The sequence below is a fragment of the Narcine bancroftii genome, chromosome 14 (assembly GCF_036971445.1).
Source record: "Narcine bancroftii isolate sNarBan1 chromosome 14, sNarBan1.hap1, whole genome shotgun sequence".
Lineage (NCBI taxonomy): Eukaryota > Metazoa > Chordata > Chondrichthyes > Torpediniformes > Narcinidae > Narcine > Narcine bancroftii.
Window position 1 is genome coordinate 33719366 of NC_091482.1, and position 21147 is coordinate 33740512.

Below are 21147 nucleotides of genomic sequence, written 5' to 3' on the forward strand. Positions count from 1 at the left end.
AACAACCCACATTGAGTCAAGATCATCTGCGAGATAGAGCTCAGATGTTGGAGTGCAGGGAATCGATTGAAATTGATGATGATCAAGTAAACAAAGATCTCGAAGAAGCTTACCACACTTGAAGGAATGATGTACATGCTTTTAATATTCTGTCTGGCAGAGGCGGACTTTTTTTCCTCTCCTTCCATACCATGTGCCATTTAGTGGTGAAGGCCACTTTTGTTAAGAGAGGGTAGTACTGGTTTTTATATATCAGTACTTTTTTTTGGGAGGGTTTTTTTTCTCTCTTTTTTTTAGGGGTTTCTTCCTTCCTCTTCCTGGGAGATGTTATTTATTTTTTAGAAACTGCTGTGAAGCTGGGGTCTACCGGGATGAATGATGAAATTTATTTTAAAATTTACAATATGGCGGTAAATGGTTTAAACTTTGTAACTTTTGATGTGAATGGGGTCAATAATCCAATCAAGAGAAAAATGATTTTGGGTTATAATTAAAAATTGAAAGTTAATACTGCATTTTTTACAAAACTCTCATTTAATTGAAAAAGAACACCAAGAATTAAAAAGAGAATTCTTAGGTTCTGAAAAAAAAAATCAATTCAATTTATAGATAGAGGTTTAATTCTTTGTTATTGAGAAATATTGATTTTTGGAATTATATAAGAAATCAAATTCAGGAATATTTAGTCATTAATGCTGATTCAGTTGATAATAAATTTATTTTATGGGATTCCTTAAAAGCTTATTTGAGAGGTCAAATTGGCAATTTAAAGTAGGTAGATGAACTTCAGATAAAAACTATTATCTTTATCTCATCATTATTAGATTGAGATGTATATAAATTAGAATAAAAATATCTAAAAGTACCATGTATATCGAGGTTTATAAGTAATTTTTGAATTTATTTTAATAGCATTAATAGTTCTTGAAGTCTGTTCCATCTTCAGTGACCAGGCCTAAATCTTATGAGCTCTCTCCCCCAATTCATAAAATTTCTGTCTGAACCTAAGCATGAAATCAACAAAGGTGAATGATCTGATAAAATCCTGGCTTTATATTCTGTAATTATAGCTCATCCTTGTAATTGTGCTGAAATTAAAAAGAAATTTATTCGAGTATAAGAATCAAATCTATAAGAATAAAATGAATAATCCTCTTCCTTCAGATTTAATTTTCTCCAAATATCAACTAAATTCAAAACTTCCATCAAAGTTAATTTTTTTGGTGGTTTTTGTTCTAGTTATTGATTTTTGTGATTTATCCAATAATGGATCTAAACAGCAATTAAAATCACCACCAATTATCACATTATCATGTACCTCTGCAAGATAAAGAAAAGAATCTGGAATAAATTTCTCACCATCTACATTAGGTGCTTAAATATTCCTAAGCATCCAAAATTCTGAATAAATTTGACAATTCACTAAAACAAACCTCCCTGCAGGATCGATGACAGTAGATAGAAATTTAAAAGGTAACTTCTTATTAATTAAAAAAGCAACTCCTTTTGCCTTAGAATTAAAAGATGAAGATATAACATGACCTACTCATTCTCTTTTTAATTCTTGGTGTTCTTTTTCAATTAAGTGAGAGTCTTGTAAAAAAGCAATATTAACTTTATTCTACTAAAATTAACCATATAACAATTACAGCATGGAAACAGGCCATTTGGCCCTTCTAGTCTGCAATGAACTAAGTACTCTCCTCTAGTCCCACCTACCTACACCCTGCCCATAACCCTCCTTTCCCCTCCCTTCTATATACCTATCCAATTTTTCCTTAAATGACAAAATGGACCCTGCCACCACTACTTCTCCCAGAAGCTCATTCTACCCAGCCACCACTCTCTGAGTGAAGAAGTTCCCCCTCATGTTACTTCTAAACTTTTGCCCCTTAACTCATGACTTCTCTCAATGGAAAAAGCCATTTTTTCTATCCCTCTCATCATCTTAAATACCTCTATCAAATCCCCTCTCAACCTTCTACGATCCAAAGAATAAAGACATAATCTGTTCAATCTTTCTTTGTAATCTAGATGCTGAAACCCAGGTAATATTTTTGTAAATCTTCTCTGCACTCTCTCTACCTTGTTGATATCCTTCCTATAATTCGGTGACCAGAATATACAGAATATACTCTAACTTTCACCAATGCCTTGAACAGCCTCCCAACTTCTGTATTCTATGCATTGATTTATAAAGACCAGCATACCACCCGTGAGACCACACCTGGAGTATTGTGTGCAGTTTTGGTCACCTTATCTAAGGAAGGATGTTCTTGCAATAGAGGGAGTGCAGAGGCGATTCACCAGGCTGATACCTGGAATGGCAGGAATGACTTATGAGGAAAGATTGTGCAAATTGGGATTGTACTCCCTGGAGTTTAGAAGTTTGAGAGGGGATCTCATAGAGACATATAAAATTCTGGCAGGACTGGACAGAATGGATGCAGATGGGATGTTTCCAATGATGGGAAAATCCAGAACCCGGGGCCATGGTTTGAGGATAATAGGCAAACCATTTAGGACCGAGATGAGGAGGAATTTCTTTACCCAGAGGGTGGTGAATCTGTGGAATTCATTGCCACAGAGGGCAGTAGAGGCAGGTTCATTAAATATATTTAAGAGGGAATTCGATATATTTCTTCAGTATAAGGGTATTAAAGGTTATGGAGAGAAGGCAGGGACGGGGTACTGAACTTTAAGATCAGCCATGATCTCATTGAATGGCGGAGCAGGCTCGAAGGGTCGAATGACCTACTCCTGCTCCTATCTTCTATGTTTCTATGTTTCTATGTTTCTATCCACATAAGATTCTACCTTCAGGGGATGGTGCACCATTATTTCTAGATCTTTCTGCTCCATTGCATTCCTCAATGCCCTCCCATTTACTATGTATGTCCTGTTTTGATTATTCCTTCCAAAATGAACCACTTCAAACTTCTCAGCATTAAACTCCATCTGCCATCTTTCAGCCCATCCTTCTAAGTGTCCAAATCCCTCTGCGATCTTTGAAAACCTTCTTCATTATTCACAATTCCACTTATTTTAGTATCATCTGCATATTTACTAATCCAATTTACGACCCCATCATCCAGATCATTAATGTATATGACAAACAGCAATGGGCCCAATACCAATCCCTGAGGCACAGAAGAAAGATGACTTTAAAGAAGTAGATAAATTGAAAAAAGAAAAAGAGATTTTGAAGAAAAATTGCTGAAAGACCCATCTCAAAGGAAAAAGACAGATTTAATAAATAAGAAAATATACTGCAACTCGATAAAAAAATTATAGAACAGAGAAATTAGTTGAGAGAACTAGACAGAAATTTTATGAATTGGGGGAGAGAGTTCATAAGATTTAGGCCTGGCAATTGAAGGTGGAACAGACTTCAAGAACTATTAATGCTATTACAATAAATTCAAAAATTACTTATAAATCTCAAGATATACATGGTACTTTTAGATATTTTTATTCTAATTTATATACATCTCAATCTAATAATGATGAGATAAAGATAATAGTTTTTATCTGAAGTTCATCTACCTACTTTAAATTGCCAAGATCATAAAGATATAGATTCCCTATTTACAGTCAAAGAAGTTATTAATGCCCTTAATATGATGCAAAATGTTAAATCTCCAGGCAAAGATGGTTTTCCAACTGAATTTTATGAAATTTAAAGATTTGTTAATATCTCCAATGGAGGTATTGAAACAAGCTAGTGAAACCCATTCTTTACCTGAGTCTTTTTCTAATGCAATTATAATGGTAATACCAAAGAAAGATGGAGATTTATTAAAGACCAATTTCATTATTAAATGTTTCTATGTTTTGTTATCAAATTGTAGCTAAAGTTTAAGTGAATAGGTTGACTAAATATTTACTGAATTTAATTCATTTAGATCAATCTGGATTTGTTAAAAATTGTATTCTGCAGATAATATTGCTAATCTAATTAGTTTAATTCAAAGATCTCAGAAGAAATATGACTTAGCAATGGTTTCATCATTAGATGCTGAAAAGCAATTTAATAGATTAGAATAGAGTTATTTATTTAAGTTGTTAGAGAAATTTGGATTTGGATCGATGTTTATTAGCTGGATTAAAACTATATAAAAATCCTTCTGCTAAAGTGGTGAGCAATGGACAAATTTCTTCAGCTTTTCTGTTGACTAGATTGACTAGACAAGGATGCCTTTTATCTCCAGGTTTATTTTTTTCTGGCAATTGAACCTTTAGCATAATTAATAAGACAATATATTAATATTAAAGAAATTAAAATTAATTCTGATGAATTTAAGATTAATTTATTTGCTGATGATGTTTTGATTTATATAAGAGATCCTGAAAATTCATTACATTCATTGTATATCAGGCTAAAAAAATTAATTGGGATAAGAATGAAATTATACCATTGGTTGATGGGGATTATAGTCAATGTAAACAGATTGCCCAATTGCCCATAGTTAAGAGGACGGATAGGGGATTCTGCGGACGCAGCAAGGAGAACCGGATGGTGGTTTGCCTCCCTGGTGCCAGGGTCCGAGATGTTGCTGCTCGTGTCCCAGATATCCTAAAGTGGGAGGGACAGGAGCCAGAGGTCGTGGTACATGTAGGTACCAATGACATAGGGAGAATTAGAGAAGAGGTCCTAAAAAGTGAGTACAGGCAGTTAGGTAGGGAGTTAAAAAGAAGGACCGCAAAGGGGGTAATCTCTGGATTACTCCCTGTGCCACGTGACAGTGTGAATAGAAATAGAATGAGGTGGAGGATTAACACGTGGCTGAAGGGGTGGAGTAAGGGGCAGGGTTTTAAGTTTCTGGATAACTGGGACCTTTTTTGGGGGAGATGTGACCTGTACAGTAAGGACGGGTTACACTTCTTAAAACCCAGGGGGACCAGAATCCTGGCAGAGGTATTTGCTAGGGCCACTCAGGATCCTTTAAACTAGAATGGTTGGGGGGAGGGAACAAAATAGTACAGAGCAGTAAGGAGAAGGTTAGAATGCAAACAATGAAAGTTTGTAGTAAGTATTTGAATATGGATGGGCAGGTGATAGAGAAGGGAAATGCTCTGGAAGAAGATGAAGGGCAATTGGCAGGAAAAGTAAATAATGTTGTTCTTAAAGATGAGGGAAAAAAGGGATTAAAAAATGGGAAATCCCTGAAATTCATATATTTTAATGCCAGGAGTATTGTAAAAAAGGTGGATGAGCTGAAGGTGTGGATTGATACTTGGAAGTATGATGTGGTAGCGATTAGTGAGACATGGTTGCAGGAGGGATGTGATTGGCAACTGAATATCCCTGGGCTTCGTTGTTTTAGGTGTGATAGAGTCGGAGGGGCAAGAGGAGGTGGGGTTGCATTGCTTGTCAGGGAAAATATTACAGCGGTGCCTAGGAAGGATAGATTAGAGGGCACATCCACGGAGGCTATTTGGGTGGAACTGAGGAGTAGGAAAGGAGAGGTTACACTTGTAGGGGTGTATTATAGACCACCCGGAGGGGACCGAGACCTAGAGGAGCAAATCTGTAGGGACATCGTAGATATTTGTGATAAGCACAGGGTTGTAATTATGGGAGATTTTAATTTTCCACATATAGATTGGGAAACACATTCTGTGAAAGGAATGGATGGGTTAGAGTTTGTGAAATGTGTGCAAGATAGTTTTTTACAACAATATGTAGAGGTGCCGACCAGAGAAGGAGCAGTGTTAGATCTACTGTTGGCAAATGGGATGGGTCAAGAGACGGAGGTTAGTGTTGGCGAGCACTTCGGGTCCAGTGATCATAATGCCATCAGCTTCAATGTCATTATGGAAAGAGAGAAATCAGGGCCAAGGATTGAGGTTTTTGATTGGGGAAAAGCTAGATTTGAGGAGATGCGAAAGGACTTGCAGGGTGTGCATTGGGACAATTTGTTTTATGGGCAGGATGTAGTAGAGAGATGGAAGTCTTTTAAAGATCAGATTTTGAGAGTGCAAAAGCTTTATGTTCCTGTTAGGTTAAAAGGAGGGGCAAAAGGTTTGAGAGAGCCGTGGTTTTCAAGGAATATTGGAAACTTGGTTCGAAGAAAAAGGGAGGCGTACATTAGATATAAGAAGCATGGAGTTAAGGAGATGTTTGAAAGATACATTGAATGTAAGAGGAATCTTAAGAGAGGAATTAGGAAAGCTAAAAGAAGGTACGAGAAAAGTATGGCAAGCAGGGTGAAAACTAATCCAAAAGAGTTCTACAAATATGTTAATGGTAAGAGGAAAGCTAGAGACAAAATTGGTCCCTTAGAAAATCAGAGTGGAAAAATGTGTGTGGAACCTAGAGAAATGGGGGAGATATTGAACAGTTTCTTTTCTTCGGTATTCACTAAGGAGAAGGATATTGGGAGATGTGGGATAAAAAAAGCAAATTGGGTAAATATGGGGAATATAGAGATTACAAAAGGTGTAGTTTTAAGGCTTTTGAAGAATATAAAGGTGGATAAGTCTCCGGGACCAGACGGGATCTTCCCCAGGACATTGAGAGAAGTGAAGGAGGAAATAGCAGAGGCTCTGGCGGTAATTTTTCAAATGTCATTAGATATGGGGATAGTGCCGGAGGATTGGCGCATTGCGCATGTGGTTCCGTTATTTAAAAAGGGTTCAAGGAGGAAGGCTGGCAACTATCGGCCTGTAAGTTTGACGTCTGTGGTAGGTAAATTAATGGAGAAAATTCTTAGAGATAGTACTTATAAACATCTGGATAGACAGGGTCTGATCAGGAGCACTCAACATGGATTTGTGGGAGGAAGGTCATGTTTGACCAAACTGATTGAATTTTTTGAAGAGGTGACTAGGAATGTGGATGAGGGTAGCGCAGTGGATGTTGTCTATATGGACTTCAGTAAGGCCTTCGATAAGGTACCACATGGAAGGTTAGTTAGGAAGGTGCAGTCTTTAGGTATAAATTTTGAGATAGTCAAATGGATTGAACATTGGCTGAAAGGGAGAGGCCAGAGAGTGGTAGTGGATAATTGTCTGTCAGGTTGGAGGCTGGTGACCAGTGGTGTGCCTCAAGGATCTGTATTGGGCCCATTGTTGTTCGTTATATACATTAATGATCTAGATGATGGGGTGGTGAATTGGATTAGTAAATATGCAGACGATACTAAGATAGGTGGAATAGTGGATAATGAAGAAGGTTTACAAGGATTGCAGAGGGATTTGGGCTGCTTAGAAAAGTGGGCTGAAAAATGGCAGATGGAATTTAATGCTGATAAGTGTGAGGTGCTTCATTTTGGTAAGAAGAATCAGAATAGGACATATGTGGTAAATGGGAGAGCATTGAGGAATACAGAAGAGCAGAAAGATTTAGGAGTAACGGTACATCGTTCCCTGAAGGTAGAAACTCACGTGAATAGGGTGGTGAAGAAGGCTTTTAGTATGCTGGCCTTTATCAATCATTGCATGGAATATAGGAGTTGGGAGGTGATGTTGAGATTGTATAAGACGTTGGTGCGGCCTAATTTGGAGTTCTGTGTGCAGTTCTGGTCGCCTAATTATAGGAAGGATATAAACAGAGTGGAGAGAGTGCAGAGAAGGTTTACCAGAATGTTGCCTGGGTTTAAGCATCTGGAGTATGGGGAGAGATTGGACAGATTGGGTCTTTATTCTTTGGAGCGTAGAAGGTTGAGAGGGGATTTGATAGAAGTATTTAAGATTATGAAAGGGATAGACAGAATGGATGTGGATAGACTATTTCCGTTAAGAGGAGGAAAGTTTAAAACAAGAGGACATGAGTTAAGAATTAAGGGGCAGAGGTTTAGAGGTAACATGAGGGGGAACTTCTTTACTCAGAGAGTGGTAGCTGTGTGGAATGATCTTCCGGGAGAAATAATGGCGGCGGAGTCAATTGTATTATTTAAGAAAAGGTTGGACAGGTATATGGATGAGAAGAAGATGGAGGGTTATGGGCATTGTGCAGGGAGGTGGGACTAGAAAGGGGTGTTTGGTTCGGTGCGGACTAGAAGGGCCTAATGGCCTGTTTCCGTGCTGTAATTGTTATGTTATTTATGTTATGTTAGATGTTCAAATAATGGAATTAAATATTTAGGGATTAAAATTGATAAATATTAGAATAATTTATGTAAGTTGAATTATTTACTATTATTTAATAAAATTAAAGAGGATTTAAACAGATGGAATGATTTACCTACAACTTTAATAGGTATAGTGAATTGTATTAAAATGAATTTTTTTACAAGGATTCAATATCTTTTTCAATCTATTCCTTGTACTATACCTAAAAATGTAAGGATTTAAACTCAATTATTAGGACATTTTTGTGGAAAAGGAAAATGGTAAGAGTATGTTTGGAGAAATTAACTTGGAAATTTGAATTAGGAGGTTTACAACTTCCACATTTTCAAAATTATTATAAAGTTGCTCAGTTGAAGTTCATTAATGGAATGTTTGACTTAGATAAATCTTTAACGTGAGCTAAGATAGAATTAACTAAAATAGATGAAACATTTATACAAGAATTTATTTATAAATGGAATTCTAAATTATTAATTGATAATAAGGATGTGTCTTGAATTGAATTATGGAATAAAATAGATTATGAGATCGGTGGGAATGGTATGATTTTGTGTAAAACACCTTAATATCAAAACAAACTCCTTTTACTGTTAATAATCAACTTTTAAAGATATGGAATCAAATGGGGATTAAAACAATAGAAGATTGATTTGAAGTTGGTAATATTATTTCTTTTCAATGGATGAAACAAAAATATAATGTCCCAAATAATACCTTTTTTTGTTATTATCAAGATAAAGCTTTTTCATTGATAAATTAGGTCAAAATTTAAGATTACTAAGACAGATTGAATTAGAAATGTAGATTATTAAAGGAGGTATTAATAGATTTATTTCAGAAATGTATATGTTATTTCAAAGGAAAATGTCCAAACCAGATATTTATTAATCAAGATTAAGATGGGAAATGGATTTAGAGAGATCAATAGATCAAAATGATTGGAGAATGTTATGTAATGATAATAGGACTAAAATTATTAAAGTATGATATAGATTGGTACAATATAACTTTTTAGATCATTTATATCGAACTCCTCAAAAATTAAAAAGGTTTAATTTAATATCATCAGATTTATGTGTTAGATGTGGTAAAGAGAAAGGTTATTTTTTACATTCGAAAAGGTTAAGTATTTCTGGATACAAATCAAAGTATTTTTGGAGAAAATATTAAAGGTAAAACTCCCGCTGGACCTGATGTTATTTTTGTTGGGGAATATTAAAATGTTTTGCTTAAAATTAAGGTTAACTATGTACCAAATTGAATTTTTACAATTGGCTTTAGCTGTTTCCAGGAAAGATTTAGCCATTACTTGGAAATCGGATATGGATTTAGGAATTCAAGGATGGCATGTCGAAATGAGATCTTGTATTCTTCTTGAAAAAATAATGTAGTTTATGTGATAAATATCATTTTTTCCTGAAAATATGGAGCCAATATTACAAATTTAAGCTCTCAATAACTCGTCCTGGTGGTGATCTTGGTTTCACAGTGGTTGATTTGAACTTGTATTTCTATTTTGATAATCTCCTTCTCTTTCTTTACAGGGGTAGATGGGAGGGAGGGATTAGGTTTATACCACATATATTTCTTTATATATATAATCCATTGTTAATTGAAATGTAATTATGTTTTTTAAAAATTCTTAAATAAAATATTAAAGGAAAACACGAAATTGGTGACATCTTAAATCGATGTTTCTTTAGCATGAAGATAGTCATGGAGAATGCATGAGTGATTATTTTCCAACACTTCCTATACCTTGGATCAGTTCCTTTGGATTGGGCCATTGACAATGTGACACAGAAAACAGGGTAACAAGTAAGCCGGATTTCAGTGGTGGAGAAAATACTGGAGTGGCAAGATTAGTCTATGTTATAGAGGAACACTGGGATCTCCCTCCCCTCCCTGCCCCATCAACATAATTTACCAGGATCATTGTCTAAAGAGGGTGCAAAATTATTGAGGACCTTCTCACATCTTCTCCCTGCTCCTATCAGGGAAGAGATATGGGAGTATCAGAGCCAGCACCACCATGCTGTGGAACAGCTTCTTCACATGGGGAGTGAGAATGCTGAGTGACTGATATAAACCATGGTTAATTCTACTATTTATTTAACAGTAATATCTATTTATTTTATGTTTGTATATATGGGCTGTACATGTGCACAGCTTGTCTGTGTGTGTGTTATATCTGTGCGTGTGTTGTCTGTGTGTGTTATGTCTGTGTATGTTATTTCTGTGTGTTATCTCTGTGCGAGTTATGTTCTGTGTATGTTATTTCTTTGTGTGTGTTATGTCTATGTGAGTGTTATGTCTTTGTGAGTTATGCCTGTTGAGTTATGTCTGTGTTGTCTGTGTGCATTATGTCTGTGCGTTACATCTGTGTGAGTTATGTCTGGGTATGTGTAATGTCTGTGTGAATGTTATGTCTGTGTGAGTTATGTATGTAAGTTATGTCTGTTGAGTTATGTTTGTGTTATGTCTATGTTCAAGGAGGAAGCCTGGCAACTATCGGCCTGTAAGTTTGACGTCTGTGGTAGGTAAATTAATGGAGAAAATTCTTAGAGATAGTACTTATAAACATCTGGATAGATAGGGTCTGATCAGGAGCACTCAACATGGATTTGTGGGAGGAAGGTCATGTTTGACCAATCTGATCAAATTTTTTGAAGAGGTGACTAGGAATGTGGATGAGGGCAGCGCAGTGGATGTTGTCTATATGGACTTCAGTAAGGCCTTCGATAAGGTACCACATGGAAGGTTAGTTAAGAAGGTGCAGTCTTTAGGTATAAATTTTGAGATAGTCAAATGGATTGAACATTGGCTGAAAGGGAGAGGCCAGAGAGTGGTAGTGGATAATTGTCTGTCAGGTTGAAGGCCGGTGACCAGTGGTGTGCCTCAAGGATCTGTATTGGGCCCATTGTTGTTCGTTTTATACATTAATGATCTAGATGATGGGGTGGTAAATTGGATTAGTAAATATACAGACGATACTAAGATAGGTGGAATAGTGGATAATGAAGAAGGTTTTCAAGGATTGCAGAGGGATTTGGGCTGCTTAGAAAAGTGGGCTGAAAAATGGCAGATGGAATTTAAGTGTGAGGTGCTTCATTTTGGTAAGAAGAATCAGAACAGGACATATGTGGTAAATGGGAGAGCATTGATGAATACAGAAGAGCAGAAAGATTTAGGAGTAATGGTACATCGTTCCCTGAAGGTAGAAACTCACGTGAATAGGGTGGTGAAGAAGGCTTTTAGTATGCTGGCCTTTATCAATCATTGCATGGAATATAGGAGTTGGGAGGTGATGTTGAGATTGTATAAGACGTTGGTGCGGCCTAATTTGGAGTTCTGTGTGCAGTTCTGGTCGCCTAATTATAGGAAGGATATAAACAGAGTGGAGAGAGTGCAGAGAAGGTTTACCAGAATGTTACCTGGGTTTAAGCATCTAGAGTATAGGGAGAGATTGGACAGATTAGGTCTTTATTCTTTGGAGCGTGGAAGGTTGAGAGGGTATTTGATAGAAGTATTTAAGATTATGAAAGGGATAGACAGAGTGGATGTGGATAGACTATTTCCGTTAAGAGGAGGAAAGATTAAAACAAGAGGACATGAGTTAAGAATTAAGGGGCAGAGGTTTAGAGGTAACATGAGGGGGAACTTCTTTACTCAGAGAGTGGTAGACGTGTGGAATGAGCTTTCGGGAGAAATAGTGGCGGCGGAGTCAATTGTATTATTTAAGAAAAGGTTGGACAGGTATATGGATGAGAAGAAGATGGAGGGTTATGGGCATTGTGCAGGGAGGTGGGACGAGAGAGGGGTGTTTGGTTCGGTGCGGACTAGAAGGGCCTAATGGCCTGTTTCCGTGCTGTAAATTGTTATGTTATGTTATGTTATGTTATGTTGTCTGTGTGTGTTATGTCTGCATGTTATGTTTGTGTGAGTTATGTCTGGGTGTGTGTAATGTCTGTGTGTTATGTCTGGGTGTGTGTAATGTCTGTGTGAATGTTGTCTGTGTGTGTATGTCTATGTTTGTTATGTCTGTGTGAGTTATGTCTGTGTGAGTTATGTATGTGTGTTATGTCTGTGTGTGTGTTATGTTTGTGTAAGTGTTGTCTCTGTGTGTTATGTCTGTGTGTGTTATGACTGTTATGTCTGTGTGTGTTATGTCTGTGCATGTTATGTCTGTGTGTTATGTCTGTGTGCTATGTCTGTGCTATGTGTACAGACATACAGCTAGACAACTTATCACTGAGATTCTTAGAAATGATGGTAAGATAACCAATGATTATATTGAAATAAATGACACTTTTTCTCAATTTTATTCTGTAAAGATCAAAACTATTTACAACAATTCTTGGATAATCTGACTATTCCTTCAGTTTCTTCAAAGAAAAGTTGGAACAACCTATCTCTGAGCAGGAGATTGCAGTAGCTATTAACTCTTTGCAGTCCAGTAATGTCCCTGGTCCTGATGACCTCTTAGTAGAGTTTTAGAAATCCTTTTCCATTTTATTGATACTCCATTTACATTCTGTTTTTGCTTAATCCTTAGTTAGTGGGAAATTGGAAGAAAATTTTTATGAAGCCTCAATTTCTCCTATTGCTAAAAAGCTTAAGGATCTACTAGTCCATTCTCCAATCTCCCTCTTAAATATCAATACCAAGATACGGTCTAAGATTCTCATAGATTAGAGAATATCATACCTTTAATCATCTCTGAGTAACAAACTGGGTTGGTTAAGGGATGTTACTTACAATTTAATATTCATCCTTTGTTAAACATTCTTTACTTTCCCACAGTTTCATTCTTTGAATGTGTTATTTCCTTAGATGCTGAAAAAGCTTTTGATAGAGTTGAATGGGAATATTCATTCAATGTTTTTGTTCCCAATTCATAAATGTGATTAAACTGTTATATTTATCTCCTACAGCTTCAATCTTTGTTAACTCAATTAAATCAAAAGTTTTTGTTTTATCGCAGTACAGACAGGGATGTCATTTAAGTCCAATATTATTTAATTTGGCATTCGATCCATTAGCTGTGGGTTTTTGGCAGTCAGTTGATATTTCAGGAATCACAAGAACAAGAAGTGTTCATAAGGTATCTATGCAGATTATATTTTGTTGTATATATCCAATCTTGACCAATCATTTCCATCTATTTTATATCTTCTTTATCAATTTGTGCAATTTTCAGGATATAAATTAAATTTGCATAAGAGTGAGCTGTTTGTTTTGGGTTCTTCCTGCTCTGGATTCCTCTATTCTTTAAAAATAGCTAAAAAAATAAGTTCAACTATCTAGATATTACTAAGAAATTCAGTAATTTGTTTAAAGAAAAACTTGTTACCTTAATGAGTCATGTTAGGAAGACCTTGACACTGTGGTCCCCTCTTTTGATGACTTTAATTGGAAGTGTTAATATTGTCAAGATGAATATTCTTTCTAAATTTTTATATAGTTTTCAAGCTAATCCTTTTTTGATTCTTTGGATTCCACCATATTTTCTTTTATATGAAAAAACAAGCGACCCTGCTCAAAAAAATTTCCTTCAAAATAGATCAGAGTGGTCATCTATGTGAGGAGCGTCACAAGATGGGGGAGATCTTAAACAGCTTTTTAGCATCAGTATTTATCAGGAAACTGGCATAGTGTATAAGACAAACAAGCAGTAGTGGCATGGAACATATAGAGATTAAAGAGGAGGAGGTTCTTGCTGTCTTACAGTGAATAAAGGTAAATAAATCCCCAGGGCCTGACATGATATTCCCTCGAACCTTCAGGGAGATGTGTAGAAACTGCAGGGTCCCTGGCAGAAATATTTTAAAAATCTTATCCAAAGGTGAGGTGCCAGAGGATTGGAGGGTAGCTCATGTTGTTCCATTGCTTAAAAAAGGCTCTAAAAGTAAACCAGGAAATTACAAGCCAGTGAGCCTGACATCAGTCATAGGTAAATTATTATGAGGGTATTCTGAGAGATTGGGTATACAGAATTTGGACACCCAAGAGCTGATTAAGGATAGTCAGCATGGTTTTGTGTGTGGTTGGCTGTGTTTAACAAATCTTGTAGAGTTTTTTGAGGAGGTTACCAAGAAAGTAGATGAAGGAAAGGCTGTAGATGTTGTCTATATGGATTTTTACAAGGTCCTACATCGGAGACTAATTGAGAAGGTTCAGACACGAGGTATCCGTGGAGTAATTCTAAACTGGATTCAAAATTGGCTGAATGGGAGAAGACAGAGAGTGGTAGTGGATGGTTGCTTCTCAGACTGGAGGCCTGTGATTTGTGCTGTGCCTCAGGGATCTGTGCTAGGACCATTGTTGTTTGTTGTCTATATCAATGATCTGGATGATAATGTAGAAAATTGGATCAGCAAGTTTGCTGATGACACTAAGATTAGAGACATAGTGGATAGCGAGGAAGATTTCAAAACTTACAGCGGGATTTGGTCCAACTAGAAAATTGGACAGAAAGTGCAGATGGAATTTAATGCAGAGAAATGTGAAGTGTTGCAATTTGGAATGACAAACCAAGGTAGGGCATACACAGTAAATTGTAGAGAACTGAGGAGTGCAAAGGAACAAAGGGATCTTGGAATTCAGATACATAATTCCATGAAAGTGGTGTCACAGGTAGACAGGCTTGCGAAGAAAGCTTTTGGCATCTTGACCATAAATCAAGATATTGAGTACAGGAGTTGGGATGTTATGCAGAGGTTGTACATATTTGAGGTCAAATATGGAGTATTGTGTGTGGTTCTGGTCACCAAACTACAGCAAGGATCTCAGTAAGATTGAAAGAGTGCAGAGAAGATTTACTAAGATGTTGCCTGGTCTTCAGGAGTTGAGTTGCAGGGAAAGATTAAACAGATTTATTCCAAGGAGCGTATAAAAATGAGGGGAGATTTGTTAGAGGATTACAAAATTATGAGAGCTATAGACAGGGTAAATGCGAATAGGCTCTTTCCACTTAGATTAGGAGAGATAAATACAAGAGGATATGGCTTTAGGGTGAAAGGGAAAAGGTTTAGGGGGAACATTAGGGGGGAATATATTCACTCAGAGAGTGGCGGGAGTGTGGAACGAGCTGCCATCTGTCTTGGTAAATGTGGGCTCACTCTAAGTTTTAAAAATAAACTGGATAGATACATTGATGGGAGAGGTCTGGAGGGATTTGGAATGGGTGCAGGTCAGTGAGACTAGTGGAATGATGCTTTCGGCACAGACAAGAAGGGCTGAATGGCTTCTTTTCTGTGTTGTAGTGTTCTATGGTTCTCCACTAAACAGAATGGGGGCTTGGCATTACCTAACTTTAGCTTTTATTATTGGGCAGCTAATATTAGATACATTACCTTTTGGATTCATCACAAGGAAAATTCAAATGCTTCAAGTTGGATTAATTTAGAAATTAAATCCACCAAAAAGTTTTCTCTTTGTTCAATATTTGGAGCACCTTTACCTTTTTCTGGCCTCCAAATAAATAGATGATTTTGTTGTTGGACATACACCTTGAATCTGATTTCAATTTAGGAAACATTTTGGGTCCCATAGATTCTTAATAATTAGAAAAATTTGGGTAATTCCTTTTTTTTAACCATCGGTCAAATTTAGGTATCCAATCCTTTATAGAGAACTTTACTGACCAAAATTTTGCCTCTTTTGAACAAGTAGCCACTAAATTTACAATACCTAGATGCCATTTCTTTCCTTATGTGCAGATTAGGATCTTTTTGAATTCTTTAATTTTGAACTCCCTGAAGACCTGGAACCCAATATGATAGGGAAGATTGATAATTTCCAACCTCATTACAAAGGGGTGGGATCTGACCCTTTGGAATTATTTCTAAATTCTGGGGATAGTTCCATGGACAGAATTTAAACATTACAGGAAAAGGATTTTCAAGTAATTTTCTGAAACTACATGGAATTCTATTCTGAATTGAGTGAATTTACCCTTTCTTTGTGTTGGATCCTCATTAACACAGTTTAAGGTCGTACTATTCCACTATTCCAATGTTCAATTGGCTACATTCTATTCTAATCTCTCTTTTAAATGTGACAAATGTAGAACTGAAGAAGGTTCACTATATCATGTTCTGGTTATGTCCAATCTTCGGAAAGGGGTATTTCGTAACTTGTTTTTAGCTCTTAACATTACTTTGATTCCAAATCTCACTCTCTGGAATGTGGGTCTGTTATTGAATGTATCATGATCCCATGTCACTTCCCTTATTGTGAGAAGGGCCATATTAATGGGACAGAAAGACGCTGTCCCTCCCACCCACACTCAGTGGTTATCTGATAATGACGGCATTTTTTCTTTGGAAAAAATTAGATGTTCCACGACTGAAATGAATCTGAACTTTGTTTCTTTATGGGGTTCCTTTCTTAATTACTTAAAAAATTTGTAAGATTAATTAGTTTCTGGTTTTTAACCCCATCATTTACCTTATTCTTTATTATCAGTAGTGGACTGTCTGTGTTAAGCTGCTGTCAGGTGGGGTTAGATAAGTAGATCTGTAGTTTAATGTTTTTTTCCCACTTTTAAATGTAACATAGGTTACAATTCCAACTATTATTCTATAAGATTTGTTAATATTCTATTTTATTCTCATGTATCTATAACATTTATATAAAGAAACTAATAAATATATTGAAAGAGGACTTTTACATGGTAGGAAGCAGTTGCTAGGTCACTGGGTGGGTAAGAGACTGAGCAAAGGAGTGAGGTATTCATGGTGAACTGGATTCGTCAATGGCTGGATGAGAGCAGCCAGAGGGTAGTGGAGGATGGTTGCTTCTCAGACTAGAAGCCTGTGACTAGTGGTGTGCCTCAGGACTCCGTGCTGGGACCATTGTTGTTTGTCAACTATATTAATGATTTAGGTGACATGTGGTGAATTGGATCAGCAAGTTTGCAGGTGATGCTAAGAATGGAGGTGTGGTGGGCAGCGAAGAAGGTTTTCAAAGCTTGCAGAAGGACCCACTGGGAAAATGGGGTGAAAAATGGCAGATGGAATTTAATGCAGACAAATATGAGGTGTTGCATTTTGGAAAGAACGTACACGGTAAATGGTGGGGCGTGTGGTAGAACAGAGAGATCTGAGAATACAGATAATTAATTCCCTGAAAGTGGCGTCACAGATGAATAGGGTTGTAAAGAGAGCTTTTGGCATATTGGCCTTCATAAATCAAAGTATTGAGTACAGGAGTTTGGATGTTATGTTAAAGTTGTATAAGATGAGGCCAAATTTGTATGCAGTTTTGGTCACCGAACTAAAGGAAAGATATAAATATGATAGAAAGAGTGCAGAGAAGATTTACTAGGATGTTGCTTGGACTTCAGGAACTAAATTACAGGGAAAGGTTAAACAGGTTAGGACTTTATTCACTGGAGCATAGAAGAATGAGGGGAGATTTGATAGACGTATTTAAAATTATGAGGGAGATAGAAAGAGTAAATGTAGGTAGGCTTTTTGCACTGAGGGTAAGTGAGATCAAATCAGAGGACATGGGTTAAGATTGAAAAGGGAAAAATTTAGGGGGAATTTCTTCACACAGAAAGTGGTGGGGGTGTGGAATGAGCTGCCAGTTGAGATGGTGAATGTGGGCTCAGTTTTAACATTTAAGAAGAATTTGAACAGGTACATGGATGGGAGAGGTATGGAGGTTTATGGACTGGGTTCAGGTCAGTGGGACGAGGCAAAAATATAGTTCGGCACAGACTAGAAGGGCTGAGGCGGCCTATTTCTGTGCTCCAATTGTTCTATTTTTCTAGGTGATCGGACTGTCAAGCAAAAGGTGGTGAGATGATTCAGGGAACCCTGTGTGAGGTTGTGATGTGGTGAAGGATCATTGATAGTGTTAGATGTCCAGCACTGTAACAGGCCTTTTCGGCCTGAGTCCATGCTGCCCAATTTACACCCAATTGACCGACACCCCCACACAGACATGGGGAGAGTGTACAGACTCCTTATCAACAGTGCGGGATTTGAACCCCATTCGCTGGCGCTGTAAAAGCGTTGTGCTAACCATGCCACCCTGTGATATGGGAGAGAACTGCAGGTATCCTGTTAACATAGAAACATAGAAGATAGGAGCAGGAGTAGGTCATTCGACCCTTCGAGCCTGCTCCGCCATTCAACGAGATCATGACTGATCTTAAAGTTCAGTACCCCGTCCCCGCCTTCTCTCCGTAACCTTTAATACCCTTATACTGAAGAATATATTTAATGAACCTGCCTCCACTGCCCTCTGTGGCAATGAATTCCACAGATTCACCACCCTCTGGGTAAAGAAATTCCTCCTCATCTCGGTCCTAAATGGTTTGCCTATTATCCTCAATCCATGGCCCCGGGTTCTGGATTTTCCCATCATTGGAAACATCCCATCTGCATCCATTCTGTCCAGTCCTGCCAGAATTTTATATGTCTCTATGAGATCCCCTCTCAATCTTCTAAACTCCAGCAAGTACAACCCCAATTTGCGCAATCTTTCCTCATAAGTCATTCCTGCCATTCCAGGGATCAGCCTGGTGAATCGCCTCTGCACTCCCTCCATTGCAAGAACATCCTCCCTTAGATAAGGTGACCAAAACTGCACACAATACTCCAGGTGTGGACTCACCAAGGCCCTGTACAGCTGCAGTAAGGTATCCTTGTTCCTATACTCAAACCCTCATGATATGAAGGCCAACATACCATTTGCCTTTTTAACCGCCTGCTGTACCTGCATGCTCGCCTTCAGAGACTGATGTACAAGTACCCCTAGGTCTCTCTGCACTTCCCCATCTCTTAATCTATTGCCATTCAAATAGTAATCTGCCTTCCGGTTTGTATTACCAAAGTGGATAACCTCACATTTATCCACATTGTAGTGCATTTGCCATGTATCTGCCCAGTCCCTCAATTTATCCAAATCACACTGGAGCTTCCTGACCCCCTCTTCCGTGCACACAACCCCTCCTAGCTTAGTGTCATCTGCAAATTTGGAGATATTACATCCAATCCCCTCATCCAGATCATTAATGTAAATTGTGAACAGCTGGGGTCCCAGTACAGATCCCTGTGGCACCCCACTGGTCACCGCCTGCCACTCAGAAAACGAGCCATTTATCCCAACTCTCTGTCTTCTACCTGCCAGCCAGTTCTCAATCCACATCAATACTTTGCCCCCAATCCCATGAGCCTTGATTTTGGAAGCCAGTCGTTTATGCGGGACCTTATCGAAGGCCTTTTGGAAGTCCAGGTACACCACATCCACTGGCTCTCCCCCATCTATTTTACCTGTCACCATCTCAAAGAATTCCAATAGATTTGTCAAGCACGATTTACCTTTTGTAAATCCATGTTGACTCCGTCCGATCCCTTCTCTGCTAGTCATATGCTCCGCTATTACATCCTTAATAATGGATTCCATCATTTTGCCCACTACTGATGTAAGGCTCACAGGCCGATAATTTCCCTCTTTTTCTCTACCCCCCTTTTTAAATAGTGGGGTAACATTAGCTACCCTCCAATCCATGGGTACTGATCCTGAGTCTATCGAGTTCTGGAAAATAATTCTTAAAGCATCTGCTATCTGAATGGCCACTTCCTTGAGTACCCTAGGATGTAGATTATCAGGCCCTTGGGATTTATCGGCCTTCAATCCCATCAATTTCCCCAAGACCATGTCCTTAGAGATACTGATTTCTTTCAGTTCCTCCCTTGCATTAGTCTCTATGTTTCCCAACATCCTTGGGAGGTTATTTGTATCCTCTCTTGTAAAAACAGAACTAATGTAAGAATTTAATTGGTCTGCCATTTCCTTATTCCCCATTATATATTCCCCTGATTCCGTCTGCAAAGGACCTACTCTGGATTTCACCAATCTTTTCCTCTTGACATATTTATAAAAGCTTTTGCAGTCGGTTTTTATATTTGCCGCAAGCTTACTTTCGTAATTTATTTTTGCTCTCTTGATTAATCCCTTTGTCCTCCTTTGGTGCATCTTGAACTGCTCCCAGTCTTCGGTTGCGGTACTTTTTTTGGCCAATTGATATGCTCTCTTTTTGGACCCAATGCTGTCTCTAATTTCCCTTGTTATCCACGGTTGAGTCACCTTTTTTGGTTTATAACGATTTTTGCAATTTCTCCATTAGATCTGTGAATGCTTTCCATTCTCTTTCCACAGTCAACTCCCCCATAAACACCACCCAATCAATCTTACTCAACTCCCGTCTCATACCATCATAATTCCCTTTATTTAAATTCAGGACCTTAGTCTCAGTTTTAATTTCATCACTCTCCATGTCGAGTGAGAATTCGATCATATTGTGATCGCTCCTACCCAAAGGGCCTCGTAGAACAAGATTGTTGATTAGCCCCTTATCATTGCATAATACCCAATCTAAAATGGCCTCCTCCCGAGTTGATTCCTCGACATATTGGTCTAGATAACCGTCCGTAAACATTCAAGGAATTCCTCCTCCTCAGTATTTTAACTAATTTGGCTAGTCCAATCTATATGCAAATTAAAGTCTCCCATGATGACAGCTGTTCCCTTATTGCACACTTTTCTAATTTCTCTTTTAATGCCTTCCCTCACCTCTGCACTACTATTTGGAGGCCTATATACTACCCCCACTAACGTTTTCCACCCCTTGCTATTCCTCAGTTCTACCCATATAGATTCCGCATCTTCTGAGTTAATATCCTTCCTGTCAATCGTGTCGGTCCCTTCTCTCACCATCAATACTACCCCACCCCCTTTTCTTTCTTTCCGATCCCTCCTAAATATCGTATACCCCGGGATTTTAAGTTCCCAGGCTTGCCCACCCTGCAGCCATGTTTCTGTAATCCCAATCAAATCATATTTGTTTATCTCAATTTCCACATATAATTCATCTACCTTGTTCCGAATGCTTCTCACATTAAGATATAAAGCCTTCAGATTTGCTTTTTTCACCTTCCTTGCTCTTTCTGATTTTTTACTTTCGCTGCCTAACCTAACTTTTGCTGTTTTATCTTTTCTGTCCTTTGCCCTATCATACATGTTCCCACCCCCCTGCCAAATTAGTTTAAACCG